The sequence below is a fragment of the Hirundo rustica genome, chromosome 8 (assembly GCF_015227805.2).
Source record: "Hirundo rustica isolate bHirRus1 chromosome 8, bHirRus1.pri.v3, whole genome shotgun sequence".
In the NCBI taxonomy this organism is placed as follows: domain Eukaryota; kingdom Metazoa; phylum Chordata; class Aves; order Passeriformes; family Hirundinidae; genus Hirundo; species Hirundo rustica.
In genome coordinates, this window is record NC_053457.1 from 7,436,848 (window position 1) to 7,452,967 (window position 16,120).

Sequence of the window (16,120 nt, forward strand, 5' to 3'; positions counted from 1 at the left end):
GGGCCAGCAGGCTGAGAGAGGGGATTCTACCCCTCAACTTTGCCCTTGTGAGACCTCACCTGGAGCACTGCACCCAGCTCTGGGATCCTCAGAACAGGAAAGGTGTTGACCTGTTAGAGGGGGTCCAGAGGAGGCCAATAAGATGATCAGAAGGCTGGAGCACCTCTCCTGTGAAGGCAGGGTGAGAGAACTGGGGTTGTTCAGCCTTGAGAGCAGAAATCGTAGTGTGCTTTGAGACCGTGGTCCCTGAGGGTGATTTGTGTTTGAAAGCAGCTTAGTGTTTAAGCACAAAAAATATGCCCTGAGAATTATCTTCTTTTCAGATGAGACAGGTAAGTAGGGTGCACACAAACCATGATGTGCACTGCTTGTTTTTCTGGAGGCTGCATCAACCAGGAAACCATTTCAGAACACCTGACGTAATCAAACCCTCAGATAAGGACAGATGTCATCAAGCTGTGTCGTGGGATTAGTCAGAGGTTGAACTGACAGCATAAAATCCAACAAATAAGCAAAGAAAGAGTCGAACACCCCTAATAAAAACATTCTAGGAGGCAGATAATTTTATTGTAGCTAACAGTGAACAGGAACCAACATCTGCATTGAAGCAGAAGAAGCAGTGAGGGAACACCAGCCCAGTGACTGTGACTGCAGACTTGCTGAACTCATTGAGAGCCATGACAAGAAAGATAAAAGCACCTGATGCAAGATTAATGATGTTGTCTGCAGGAGAAGGTTTAAAGCAAAAATTACCAAAGGAAGCAAGAACTAAAACAATACTACTTAAAATATGTGTACTGAAATTACATTGGCAAATGAAGAGGCCCTGGGAATAACAGAGGAAGTACCCTAGACACTGGATCAGAAAACCCTGTGTCACTGTATCAGCGTTTTCCCTGCACCAGGAATCTTGAGGGAAGGACGTTGACAAATGACTGCATGCCTGGACAAGTAAATCAAGTTTTCTACTCATGTACGCCACAGAAAGCCGCAGCAAAGAGGCTCTCGTGTATTTTTCACCCTTCTGTGCTGTCTGCATTTCAGCTGGGAAACCACAATTCAATTCAATAAAAAGGTGAAGCACTCATGCCAAAGTAACAAATTGGAAGTCCCAAGAAACAGGGTTCAGCAAAATATATGTTGGAGCAGAGAGATATCTGATCTAATTTTTAACCCTCCAGCTTTCCCAAACGTTGTTTATGTATTTGCCAGGGAGAAGATATAAGGTGAAATAAATATGGGGTTTGTTTTTTTCTTTTAATATATGCTCTGATCAAAAATTGGTATGAAATTTCTGTGCTGTAATTGGCACTTCTCGAAGCATATTTCCTTTTTGAAAGGATATTAATTGAAATATCACTCTTTTCTACAGCCCACAGTCACCATCTAAAACAAGCTACGTGGGTGATTTTCACGGCTGTTGTTATTTTTGGCTGTTTGCAGAAATTTTTCAGCTATGACTTTTCAAATTGAACTGGACACTTTCAACTGACATGACGAACTTTAGGCAGGATGTCTTTAATCCCCACCTCCTCCAGCCCTCATGCTGTCTGAAGAATTACCATGACCAGGAAAGGCTGATTTTCTTTCACAAGCTGCAGGCACGGCAAGTCAGCACTGACTGCAAGGAATAGGAACAAACTCCTGCTCTCAGGCTAGTTCCTGATGGACAGCAGAAAAGGAATTTCTGAAAAAGCCTCCTATTACACTAGAGTAAAAAACAACAAAAAAAACCCCCAACCAAACAACCAACCAAAAAAACCCACAAAAAACCCGAAACAAACCTGTGTTAGTGACACAAATAAATTTGTTCTGCACCCACAAGGGAAAGAAAGCATTTTTTGCATATCTCTTGACAATTTTCTGGTGAATGCCTTGACCCCAAACATCACTGTTCCTCTGTCCTCTTGTGTTCCCTTTTGGCAGGTCTGTGCAGTGTGTTGGTGGTACAACCCTGCTCTGTTTCTTCAATTCTGCCTGTGAATGACAGCTTGTTTTACTGGGGTGTGAGCAGCCGGTCATCTGGCAAGGACTCGCGAAGACTCCAGCCCAAAAAGCCAATCTCTTCTAGCTCCAAGCCTGCAAGGCTTTAATGAGGCCTTGTGGAGAAGGAGCAGCTATCAGAGATTCATTAAAGATGAGGACATCCTCCATCCTAATTGCTCTAACTCACTAGATTGTGTTGTTTGTGAAAACTGGAGCCTGCAAAGCGATTCTCTCAATTTAAATTTTTGTAATGCTTTGTGCCTGTTTTGAAACTTTCCCATTCTGCCCATGAATCAAAGCACACAACAGATTTATTTTCTTTTTTATAACGACAGAAGAGAGTTATTCTGCTGGTGTCTGTGCATAACCCTGTCTAGATAAATATTCTGCTGCTGAAAGCTATACTATTGTTAACTTTCAGAGAAATAATTATAAGGGTATTGTCAATACTACATCCTGTATAGTGTTTAACTATTGGAATACAACCTTTCTAAACATCCATGCAGAAAATATTTTGCTGCTACCGTTCTGATTAAAATTAGAGTAAAAGTCTATCCTTTTAAGAAGGGATGTGCAAGTCACTACTAGATCAAAATGTATTTCCTCAGTGAAGTTCAAAAGCCTCTAGCATATATCAGTTTTGGTCTCATTAAAAAAAAAATAATTCTGCTCATCTGCTCATGCTTTTTATGGATGCAATAACTTCCAATTAACTCAACCAGTCTTTAGTTCTACCTTGTAAATTCATTAAAATATGGCACTTGCCATTTATAACCTATGTATCAAAGTTTATGTTTGAGGGTGTTCAAATTAAGGACTATATAGACCAGACCTGTAAGCACCACTCACTTTGCTAAGAAAAACCTGTTAGCCTCAAGCCAGTAGGTTTTGCCTCAAGTGTTAGAAAATTATCTCTCAAGCTGCATTTCTACAGACAGGTAACAACCTGTGAAACCAAAGCTTAAGTAATTCCATTAGAAGCATTTGGGGATAATATCAGCAGAGAGTTTTGTAAATTAAACACAGTAAGAGATTTTAGATCTCAGAGGCCCGTGCTCAGAACAGGCAAGTGGCAAGAGATGTGCACCTGCATCTGCCAGCTAAGCACGGGTGACATCGTACCTGGGAGAATTTACCTCCAGCTCTGCCTTCCCCTCACCTGACCTGCTCACTCAGGCAGCACATGCACCTGACAGGCACACAGCTGATTGGATTTGCTTGTTTTCCTGGGTTGTATTTCTTCTCTTGGAAATATTTTGTAAATACGAATTGACACCCCAACTGGCTTTTTCTAGCTTATTGTAAGAACAGACTTGAAAGAGGGGCAGATTCCTGATCTGAAGGAGGAGCAGAGCTTTGCTCCACAGTGCAGATTTGCCTTGAAGTGTCTCACTGGGCCATCTGGGATCCCTGCTGTGAAGCTGAAGAAGCTTTCGAAATAGCAGCTATGCAGATGCCCCATTCAGATGCTGAGAATCTGCATTAGTTTAACTGTTTCTAGAAAAAGAGCTGAAAAGCTCTGCTGTGCTGGAAAGCTGTCGAATGTCCTTCACGGAATGATCATTGTTAACACCTTTGCACTACAGGAGGCTCAAACTGACCAAAGGATGTTTACCTCAATAGGTAACAGTGTGCTCTACGGGTCATGCCTATGAAATAATTGTATTTTCCCATGGAAAGGGCATTAGAAAACTCATCCCTACTTGCAAAAATGTGAAATAAACACCTATGTGGCTAAAAAAAAAAAATGCAGAACAAAGCCTCTGAAATACAAATGTAAAATTTTAAACTACAGTTCATAAAGGTCAGGTTGTCCAGGTATTCAACAGAGAGACTTGCACTTGCTGCTAGGGTGGCACTGGCTGAGCATTTAGCCTCTGTCCCTCACCAGGCTGCTGTGAGGTGCTGGGTTGTTGCATCCCCACAGAGCTTGGACCCCTGCTATTCTTTAATGCTCTCTTCCCACTGGAGGATGATTTTGGTTTCCAGCTAGATCTGTAGAAAAAATTGTAATAGCTGAGATCTAAAGTACTTTTCATGGCATTTTGAAAGTGTCACAGCTTTTATTAAAGCACTGATGAGTCAGAAACAACACTCTTTGGAAAAGCAGTGGTTATCACTAGGTCTCCTTTCCTTTCCTCATCCCCAAGGATCTGACAGTCTTAAGGAAAGCAGGATTCCCTTGCCTCTCTGGGTTTCTCAGCGAGCTGCTGGATGTAGCCTGAGTGAGCAAAAGCTATTGCAGCTGTGCAAGAGCTCCCTGGGAGGCCTCATCAGCCATCCTCAGCAGGTAGCCAGGAGCAGCGTTGCCAGGGTGACCTCCTTGCCAGCAGCCTCCTCATCTGCACCGAGAGCCACAGTTTAGCTCTCGCTGGTTCCAGCAATTAGGTTTTGACAGCGTAGCACTTAGCCAACAACTCCATGCTGCAAGGTTTGAGAGCTCTCTGAGAGAGGTGAAGCAGCCTCACCTCCAGAACGGGTTAGAGTCCCATGGGAAGGTAGCCAGAGCTCTCAAGTGCAGAGTCATGCTGTAAACCATGCATGGACACAACCTGGGGAGGCATCCCACAGCAGACACACAGGAGCACCCAAGGGTGAGTGAGCAGCGCATAGCTCACAGAAATCTCCAGTGGGAATCTGTTTGTACAAGGCATTCAGTCCAAAACAAAACAACAAGCACACTTGCAAAATCCCCTTACAACTTCCAAAGTGGGAGAAGAACTCTATCTCCCTAAGTGCACTGCACGGAGTGTGGCACTGTCTTAGCACTTACTAAATGACTGCAATGTTGTTTTACATACTCTTCTGATCTGCTTGAAATGGCACCTTTTCTTACAAATATTCAGCAAGGTATCTGTCTTCCTGCTGCATCCTAGAAAAGCCTGCACAGTCAGTCCCTCGAGACTGGGCTCAGGGCCTCAGTGTAGGCTTTTATTGGATAAAAGTAGGTGAAAAGCATGCAAATACAGGTATTTCCAGAAATTAGCAGGCAAAACAAAAAAAACCCACATGATGTTTTCAAGAGGGTCCGTAAAGTGAAAAAACCTAAACCCTCCATGCTGTAAGACAGCAAATCTACACAGGTAAGACTAAGCACAGAGCTGTTTCTGAGAAGTATTTTAGCACTATTCTAACCAGTGCTGAGAAAATCAAAATAGAATTGATGCAAAGAGGAGAAATGTGGTGGGATGAGTTAAGGGAATTAACATAGCTAATAAGAAGCATGCAGAATAAATTAACTATGATGGCTAATTTATCTTCAACAAACATATTTACATGTAGGATTACATGAATGGAGGGGACAAGCAGATTTTAACTCTCTGCAGGTAAACATTCTCCCATTTGCATTTACACTGCATCTCATGCTGCTTTATTTATCTATATTAAATTATAAAGAGGATGACAAGTCCTTTTCCTCAGCAGCACTGCTGAGGGAAAGGTGGTCTGTCCAGTCACCAGAGATAATCACTAGCTGTGCTGCTCAGCTTCACTGTGCCGCCTCTGGCATCTGTGCATGAGAGATGGGAGCTCCGAGCCTCCCAAGTAAATTAGCATTGCCACACTACAAATTAGGGGCAGGAGATGCAGAAATCCACAAAACAGAGAAAGCATCTGAAGAAATATAAAGACAGGCATGAGAAAGTGGAAAGTGAATTTCCCTTGCTTCATTCCTTAAAAATGTTGTGACCAGTGATATTTCATATTCTTCTCATACTGAGGGACAAAAGCACAGGCACAGGGCCTGCAGCAGGGAGAGCTCCTGCCCTGAGCCAGGCTCCAGGTGCCCTGGAACAGGGTGCAGGAACCACAATAACGCTCAAAATGTGCTCATATAAAACAAAGGGAAAATGGTTTTGATGACAACAAGCCTTTGCAGCTTGAGAGTCAGGCATTCAAAATGAATATTCTGCCATTACAGTGGACGAGCACTGGGGTCCACTCATTTCAGTATTCAAAATGACATCTGCTGTCTTAGCTGGCATCTTTCTCTTCTCACTTCCTTTTTAAACAGTAGTTCTGGTTAACGATATGTCACCTTATATGTCTGTGGCAGCCTATACCATGGACACAGTGTGCTCAACATGAGCTGCAGGGTTCAAGTCCACCACAAAACAACCCCGAGAGTACCACGTCCTTCAGCCAGCTCTCAGCAGCACATACACCACCTCGCAGAAAGGTGAAGTCATCTCCTGCCACCAGGGACAGGGTCTGGCCCCAGATGACAGCAAATTAAAAGGCAGAGCACTACCAAGAGACACCGTAATGACTTAGATACCTCCCGAGGATTTACACAGGGAAGAGTAATTTATTTTTTGCGCAGATGTGAAGGTGCTGCAGATTTAGAAGGACTAACGTGTGCCTGCCCTCCAGAAGAGAGCTCTGTCTCCCAGATGAAAAGCATTCATGGGCTGTTGGTGACCAGTTTGGCATGGAAGGCAGGCTAAAGAAATGGTTTGTGAACAGCATGTCATGCTCATGTGAGTTCACTGCAGCTACATGGTTTCTCTGCTGTACCGTTTAGGATCATCCTCCCTACACGGTAAATAATTTACTGTCCCCTTTTCAAAGAGGACTTCCTATAGTACAGAACACATGGAAAATCATCGCGACTGACAAAGATCTAGCTTGTGAAAGAGTTCTTGCACTTTCGGACTATGAATAAGTTATGTCCTATTCACAGGAACTTAGTGTAACTACAATATTTAGCTGCCATGGTACTCAGTATCGTATTGCCTGCACAGTAAATAATTTATCTGTTTATTTCCACAGGGGACATCCCATGAGCAAACTTGAATGGCAGCTGATTGCATGCACAGTATGTATAGCCCCAGCAAGGGTTTGCAGCAGCCCTGTGAGAGCAGCCCTGGCTCCTGCTGCTGCTGGAAGAGCTGAGAAGGGAACATAGTGCCTGTTGATAGGTTTTTTAGGGGAGCATCCACAGCTGCTTGCCTGCTGGGATAGCCTCCAGGATACCTTCAGCAACCTGCCAGCTCTTCTCAGTGCCTTGGGTGAGCCTGTGAGGGAGTGAACAATGGATCCAAGGGGAAGGTTTCCTCGTACCATATTCATCTTTCAAATTCACTTTGAAGCACCTCAAGGGAATGTTAAAAACTCATTCACATATCTCAATGATTTTTTTTTTTTTTTTTTTTTTTAATCTGCTGCTTTACCAGGAATATCCCCAAGCATTTTGTGTTGCAGGGGGTGTTTCCAGCTCCTAGTCCCCATTTTGCCACAAAGTGTATGATCCTAAACAAGGAGCAACTGACTCTGGCATGATTTTATTTCCTCACTCCTCAAGGAAGCTGTGAGTCTGAACTAATGTTTTTAAAGCACTTTGCATGAAAGATTATAGCTGCAGCCTACAGATTTCTCCTGCTACTCCTCCTTTTGACTGACAATGCATTTTTGTGCACCGTATTTTCTGCGTGTCTGTCATTTTGCTGTGTTGGCCTTCACCAAGATATGTTTTATTCCAAGAACTCTCTCTGAAAACCAGGGACAAGTCCATATCCTGAGCTGGCTACCCCAAAGGATCGGGTCCCAGCTGCATACTTCATGCCTTACATGCTCCTGAAATGTCTTGCAGTACTTCATGGTCAAATGTGCTTTTTACAAGAATTGAGGGGAGTAGATTCTGTTGTTAAATGAGAAAATTAATCTGATTTATAAACAGATTCATACATCTCTATTTCTTATAGAGGGTCACATAAAAATGCACAGTTGAATTAGCAGGTCACTAATGTGCTCCAAATGAGGATTTGTCAGCAATGTAATGCAAGTCTTTTGAACTTCTACAGGAACTCACAACATTCAGCACTTTGCATAACTTGTGAGCGTGCTAGATTGGGTTTTATAACATTAATTTGGACTGTGACTTCAATGAGATCTGCTTTCTTCTCACAGCAATTATTCAATTCAACTGAATTCAATTAAGCTACAACTGTTTATGCCGGTGTAATTGGGAGGGGGGGAGGGAAATTTGGTCTGATAAGATACAACATGACTGAGAAATTCAGTGCTTAAGATGCACTTTAGAATACAGTTACATGATGAAGCACAAGTAGCCTTTCCTAGTCTGCCAATGTTACCAACTCAGACAAACAGCCAAGACAAAAATACAACTGTTTGGAGACTTCAGAATTCCTCCTTGACCTCCTTAATCAGCAAAACCAGGTTTTACACCAGAATGGAAAATAATGGTGTTGCCAAGTTCATTTTATTGACATTTTACACTTTTACACAGTATGTGGGTCCCCACTGGCTTTTTATTGAAAGTAATCTCAGTTTCTATTGTATTAAATCTACAGAGACATTTGCCACTTCATGTACTTTGGAAGACATTTTGATGACTATATTATTAGTTTCAGAATCATGAAAGTTTTGCCTTACAATGAGATGAATTACACTTCGGATAAGAAAAGCTGTGTATTTTGTAGGCAACATGAGTTTCTTTTGTTGCTTGAGCAATAAATTACTCCTGGAACCTGGGCACAATCTGCCTAGCAGTGATAATCAAAATGGATACTCTGCAAAAGCTATGCCAGAGTGCCACAGCAGGAAAATTATTCTTCTAAGAAGAAGGCAAAATAGAAAAAATATGAAGTAGAGAAGAGTGAAATTTTTTCTTCTAGTTTTCATGCCTGCCTGGCCTCAAGCGTTTTGCTTCACCTGAAATGGAATGTTAAGTTTTCATTCCTTATCAGATCTTTCCTTGCCTTCCATTTGAACACTTCCCTAAAAGAAAGGGAAGAGTTCAAAAAGTTCATTTTATTTGTATCGTTTCAGCCCATAACCCTCCTTTATACATGTTTTCTCAAGGAACCAAAACCAAACTAAGCATCAAGCAGCTTTGTTTATGCACAGCTGTTTGGGGTTTTTTTCTGACCCTTGCTATCAGGGAAGGCTACTGTCCAGGGAAAAAGGGTTTCATCTGCTAAGAATGCCATCATATACTTGTGCAGATTATAACAGGGACCCTGGTACTAATTGTGACACCACTTTGTCAGACTGAAGGTAGGTGAGCAGAGATAAGCACTGGTTACCGGGCAGTAGAATTATAGTCTTAAACCCTAAATGGGCAAAAAGGGAATCAGTCGGCATCAGAAAAATCCTACAGTCTGATAAACACAGTGGGCACAAGGAAAAAAAAGATTATTTTCGATGGGGAACTGGCACATATGGCACATTTCAGTGGACAAGATCCATTACGCCCCCAAGATCAGTTTAATACACCAGCCAAGCCTCCCTCTGGTATGGTCTACAGAGCAACATTGTATATGAGCTTAAGATGACGCAATTTATAGTTTTGAGGCAGTAAACAATTTTTTTTTTTTACAGATGCACCCCTGAAAGAAAAATTAAATAATTTATTTTTTCAATTCCTTCTTTCCAAAACTTTGTTGGAAAGATTGTTGTTGTCTTATTTTTTTTTTTAGCCTTCTGAGTTTGCATTTTTGTAGTGGAGTTTCTCCCAGACTGTAACATATACAAAATTATTGTTTTCACTTTCCTCCGTGGAGGAGGGACAATTGATGGACTTCTAGTTTGACCAGTGAGGTCGGAGAGGTGGCGACCTCATTCTCCAATCCCTGGTCATTGTTCAGGATTTATATAAATTTGAGGTTGAGAAATAAACCTTTTTCTTCTTTTGCTCTTTTGCCCTAATTGAGTGTTGTTCTTTTTTTGTTTGTCTAACGACACAAAACAATGTTAAAAAGAAATATTGACACTGATACTGAAGTTTAACCCAGTTTCCTTTAATGTTTTGTGCAAGCTTTTCCTGTGAGACTCTCAAATGTCCCTTCTTTGTCATCCTCCTGGAGAACTTACTCAAATAACTTGGGGCAGGAAAGGAAACAAAAAAGCCCCTAACTGTATATGCACACAATCTGTTTGTTCTAACTGCACAGCTCTGAAAAAACCCTCCCAATATCTGCTTATAGTTACCTCAGAAAGCAGAGGTGAGAAAGAAACAGGCTCTTGTCCAGTGGAATTTGCATTCAAAGCATTTCACATCTATTAGCTAAACAACCATTCTAATGTGCCCACAAGACAAGTAACAAATGGTTTTTACAGACAGAGGTGGGGGACAGGATCTGGCTGACTTTCCAGTGGCCACTAGGAGAAGCAGCTGCAGAAGCCAACACAAACTGAATTTCCCAGCTCCACTCACCAGGAGCCCATTAGTCAGTTATTTACACATACAAAAAGGATTCACGACTCCTCTGGGGCTCAGCAGGGGCTAAGGTGTGCCGAGAGACCTCTCCCCCATCTTCTGGCAGCACAGCTGTCAGCAGGACCCCTTGAGCTGCCCAGCCCGGCTCTGTCGCACGCACACAGCCCTGGGTGAGATGGCACCTGCTGGCTGGCACCCCGTGGAACCTCAGCGCTGCCACAGGGCACAGCGGTGGGAGAATCCATCCACTTCGGGAGATTTCCGCGTGTTTATTTTAGCCCTGAATTATGCAAAGCCTCGTTTCGGCCCACAAGCCTTTGGGAGTCAGAGGTGAGGCTGTGAAAGGCTGAACCTGCAGGTGAGTTGTGATAATCTTTGGAGAAGCAATTATTCTGCACTGACAGGCATTTTAAATTGTGGAGGTTGAAATTACGGTACAATTTCGATTATGTTTCCGGCAGTTCCGCGCTGTCTCGTTGAGAAATGTAAATTTATAGAGAAGACAAAAATAAAAGGTGACAAAGGCTTCACATTTTCCCTCAAATTATAAATTATTCAGTAATACTAAAAACACACGAGCAGCAGTCAGGGTTCCTACAATTCTGTGACATTCTATTGAATTCAACAAGAGACTCAAAAGTCTTTCTACCTCTCTCTCTCTTTTTTTTTTTTTTTTCTCCCTTTAATCTATTTTGGGTTTTTTTGGTAATAGGTGGTTATAGCTGTAATAAAAAATGTAACAAAATAGTCAAGCAAATGTGAAAAGCTAACTAATAAGGGGCATTGACACAGAATGCATTAACAATGAAGAAAATAATTTTTTTTGTCTTACATCAGTGTATCTTGGGAACGCTAATAAAAGGTGCCTCTTTTCTCTTCTTCGCACATGATCTGACACAGGACTTTTGTCTAACTGCAATATCTAGATGCAAAGTAAGTGAGAAAAGGAACCTTTGTCTGCTGTTTTAAACACAGAAATTCCCTCTGCAGAAGGGATGATTAGAACGCTCTGTGTGGACACGATACATCAGCGACTGTCTCCCTGACAACAACGATAATGCTGATATGAAAAAAACCCCAGGTTTACATAGGAGTTTGGAGTCTCAGGTCCTAGAAATGTCAGAAGCAGCTGAGCTTGTCATACTATTGAGTATTATTGATTTCATAATTATCAGGCATGCAATGTTGATATTCTGTTCTATTTTTAGTTGAGTTCTCTCTTCTTCTGTTGCTATCTCAGAAAAATGTAATAATTCTAGAACTGTGACTCTAACAGCCCCATTTTTCCCAGTATGCCCTATTAGATCCAAAGCCTGATACATCTATTGCTTCACATTTCCTTAACTGATGCACTACATCAAGGACGGACATTATTTGCTTTTCTTTATTGCCATAAGACATATTTCTATCGACTAATCCCATTGGATGTTCACATAATTACCCTTCTTTTCTGAAAAAAAACAAAGTCATGTAACTGGGCAAATTATACAATTAGAACTTTTGAAGACCTCTGACAGGAAAGGTACTTTATTTCTGCAAAATATAGGTTTAGGCTTCAGAGCCAATTGCTTTTTTCAAAGTTCAAATCAAGCAGCAAGCACCCATAGCTTCATTAAGGCTGAGAAAATGTGTGTTTGTGAGCTGTAATCAATAGATAAGTACCTGCTCCCTGAACTAAAATATACTGTGCACATAAATTTCAGTCCAGAGGCTTCCCAGGCCTCTGTATCCTGCACCTGCCAAGCGCTGGCTGAGGAGCGTGGGGTTGTCTGATGTGCAGTGTGAGTACAGGCGATGCCCCATGGCACTGGGCGATTATTCAGTGGAGAGCACGTGGGGCTGGGCAGCTGCAGCCAGGGTCCTGCCAAACCCGGCGTGTTGAGATATTCTGCTAAGATAAGACGTCAAACAGCTACTGGAGCAAGGTCTCCCAGCTCCTTCTGGAGCTATCCTGACAACTGTGGAGAGTCAGGCTCTCCTTACAGCTTGGTTCTGATCACCGAGTTTTATACAAATCAGGAGCACAATGCACAAAACCTTTGGGGAGACGCCACAGGTCTCCCCAAATGCTGTGCTGAGACCCCACCGTGTCCCTCAGATATGAGGGACCCTCTCTCACCCACCACGGTTCCTACTCCAGTCCCAGCCTAACTGGGCTGGTAAGAAGCAACGTACTGGAATGGCTTGCCCATGGAGGTGGTGGAGTCACCATCCCTAGATGTGTTAAAAAAAGACTGGATGTGGCACTTGGTGTCATGGTCTAGTTGAGGTATTAGAGATGGTTTGGACTCGATAATCTTGAAGGCCTCTTCCAACCTAAAAATTCTGTGATTGTGTGTGATTCTGTGAAGCACGACACCCAACTCTCATAGGGAAATGAGCAGGAGCTCTCAGCGTGCCGCAGTCCCACCTCCAGCAGCCCGGCTTTAGGAGCCTGTCCCCGGCTCGAGAAGGAGCCGCTGGGCTGGAGCATCTCCCCGCGCTGCGGGCACGGAGCTCGGCGCGGGGCTGCTCGCAGCGCTGCCCGGAGCCCGGCCGGCGCCGAGAGCTCGGCACATCGCGGAGCTGCACAGAAACGGGCTCTGCCTAGGCGTGGGGGCTGTACACCACACCATCTACCCCCATCTTTTCCTGCTTTTACGGATCACACGTCAGCAGACTGTTCCCAGCGGCCAGCAGGAAATCACGCACCGCTTTCTCCCGCTCCCAACAGCGTTTGTCACATGCACACAAACACATAAGCCGCAGCAGGAGCGGGCTGAGCCAAGATCGCATCCAGAGGTGCCGCCGGGACACCTGAGACAGAGAACGACTCACGGGAGGCACGCTGGCTCCGGCCAGCTGCAAGGGCTGGCTGCGCAGCAGCGCTGCTGCCAGATGCTCGATGCAGCCCAAACCTGCCCCTGCGCCTTGCATCCAGGCTAGATCTCTGGAGGAGCTGTCCTCACAAAGAACTTCCTGCAGCGACTTGTGACAAATGAGAAGGAAATTATTCATATGGCATCAACTGTCATTTTAATGGGCTACTTATCACACCATTGCTACTCGTGTCTGCTATAGCAGCGCCCAGGTGCCTAATTGTTCTGAGCACTGTGCTAACACAGGGAAAGGAGACTCCCTGCATGCTAATCATCTTTCACAAGTTATGTTGGATATTCCTTCAGTGATGGGGTGTGGGGAAAAACCTGCCTAGAGATGCATTGCTCAATTTTCAGATACAGCTTTGACAGCAAAAGAAAAGTAATTAGTATCTTGGTCCCTGGCATCTGAAAAATAATCATTTGACTAATTTGCTTTGAATACTTACTTCTGAAGTGTCTATTCAGAATACACTAATTTAATTTCTGGGAGATGACTAGAAGATGGAAAGCTGAAGTTTTTTGTTTTCCTTTGTTACAGAAAGGTACTTTAACTTAAAAACCCCCTTGATATAAGAATAATAAAATCCTACTAGAAGTAAATTAATACAATTTTGAAATATTTGCTAGAAGCAGTGGTAATACATATTAATTAAATGAAATTAAATGCCATCGTAAATTTTTACAGTAGCATAAAAGACAGTAGGATCAAAAGATAACTACAGCATTTGCTTGCTTGTGTAGCTGGTATTTTCAGTTGATTTTAGCATAAAACTACTGCTGCTTTTCGAACTGTGCACAACTGGGAGGCTTTGGCAATGCTTAGTCCAATTTGGTATGGGAGTCTCTCTCCCAAAAATCTGGAAACGGGGACCATGATGCTTGCAGCCTTTGTCTCTTCTGCATTTAGGCTATAACTTGCAGCATCACTTCCAGTCTTCCGGTCTTTCTGACCAGGACACAGAGATGGGACTCAAATCATTCGGATGAATGTCAAGACAAAGCCAAAGCAAATGCTTCAGACTTGGGATTTTTTTGCTATACAGCATTTATGAAGGAATTCTGAAGGCCGAATTAATTCATTATAACCATCTGATCGCAGCTAATTCCCAATAAACAGGAGGAAACCCAGCTGAACAGATTGTTTAGTATGGATTTTTTTGCCAGGCTCCACCACAGCAGCCGCAGCCCTTCCACGTTTGCCTGCTCTGAGCGCTTTGTCAAACGCAGCCGAGGCTGCAAAGCCGACAGGGGTGGATGCTCTATTGCCTCGTTCCCAGCGGAGAGCTGCTGCAAGTACAGCCAGTGGAAGTTTTCCCACGTATTTCAGAGTGGCAGCGTTGTTATTCAGTGTGAACCGTGACACAACCCAAGGCTCTGCTACTGCAGACCTATTAACATTAAGGAGATTGGTCTCTCGAGCACAAAAGGTTCTTCAATAAGCAATGAATGTTACTCGAACAACTGTGAATGTTTTTCAAGAACTGCTGCACCTACTATTCTTTTTAAGAGTACAAAAAGGCTTCAAGTTTTCCTTAACAAAGAACAGCTATTGAATTTTGTCTCGCTATATACCCTTTGTTCCAGTTGATAAACGCTTTAAAATTTCTAATTTGCCTTTTTTTTTTTTTTTTTTTTTAAGGCTAAAAACAGTGATTTCATTTCCATTTAATATTTGTGGCTACCTTATGCTGAGTTCTCTACATAATGGCTTTTTATTTGAACCAAAATAGTTTTCCATGGTGTTTCTTTCTCTGAGTCACCTAATTTCAAGTGATCACAGCTCCTCTTGCCCTTTCCAAATTGAACAAATCAAGCCCTTCTGGTTTGCTCCTATATGATGCTCCCCACATGTCCATCATTACCTCATACCTAATCCTGTTTCACATCCTCTTGCATGTACATGGGTGATGAAGGCGCCATATATTTTTCCATAACTCTTGCATAGGCTATCATCACACCGCACATCCAGCATGACTATATTTGGGTAAAATGGAACTATTTTTGTACTTACATTTTATAATTTACACTGCAAATTTTGTGTCTACTTGTGCTAGTGGTTGGTGAGACCTATCAGGCTAATTCCTTCGATGGTGATGCATTCAGCTGGAGTTTAGCTACGAGGCCGAACAAAGCATTTTAAAGGTATTTGATTTTGCTAGGGAGGGATTTCCGCAGTCTATTTGTCTTAATATTGTGGATGCAGGTTTTAATTATTGGTAAAAGGCCTTCTCTTTTTTAAGCAAAAAAAAGCAAATATTTCAGGGAATTAAACATTTCTGCTAGAGGCTATAAAGACACCATCACCAAAAATTTTGACTGGATTTACTTCTGTCCAAAGCCCTTTGCATTTTTCAGGAGTGGCATATTTAGATAGCCTCCATCTTTCCAGGAAATAAGGATGAGAGTGAAATACAAAACTGTGGGAGATCCCTCATCACCACTACACTCTAATTTCCAAACATCCTTGGTTAAAACCTCTGTTTTTAAAACAAGCTGTCGCAAAGTGACAAAGAATTGCTCTATTTTCTCTGCTGCAGCGAAGAACAGGCCTGTGTTAATGTATCTGGAATAAAGATGCATACAGTCCACATCGTGCTCGGGCACCGTTGTTTGCAGTTGTTGGCTCTGTGTGCTGTGCTGTGCTGTAGATGTGGCCTCTTACAGATGTGTGGGGTGTTAGGAAGGCCAGGCTTTGCTGGCAGCAGGAGGCAGCTCTCGCTCTTGTCTCCCAGCTATTTTCATTAGGTCTTATTCATGTGCCCCTGAGAGTGAGAGAGTCAAAGTCATCTGCCCGCTGGTTATTATGCTGCTACACAAAGGGGTCCTTCAGCCTGCAACAGCAGACTGAAAACAAGACTGTTGATAAATTATTGTGGCCCATCCTACTCCTATTTATTATCACTGCAGCTGTCTGGGGCTGAAGTTAACACCCACATCTGCACATTACCAGGGTGTTTTTACACCCAAAACCAGAACAAAAGCTCTATGCATGGAGATACATATCAAGAAATTCAAACAAGTCTGAAGCTATCTCGTGTAGTTTCTTGAAGTGTTGGAAACATCTTTCCACCACATTTAAAATTTAACTCCATGT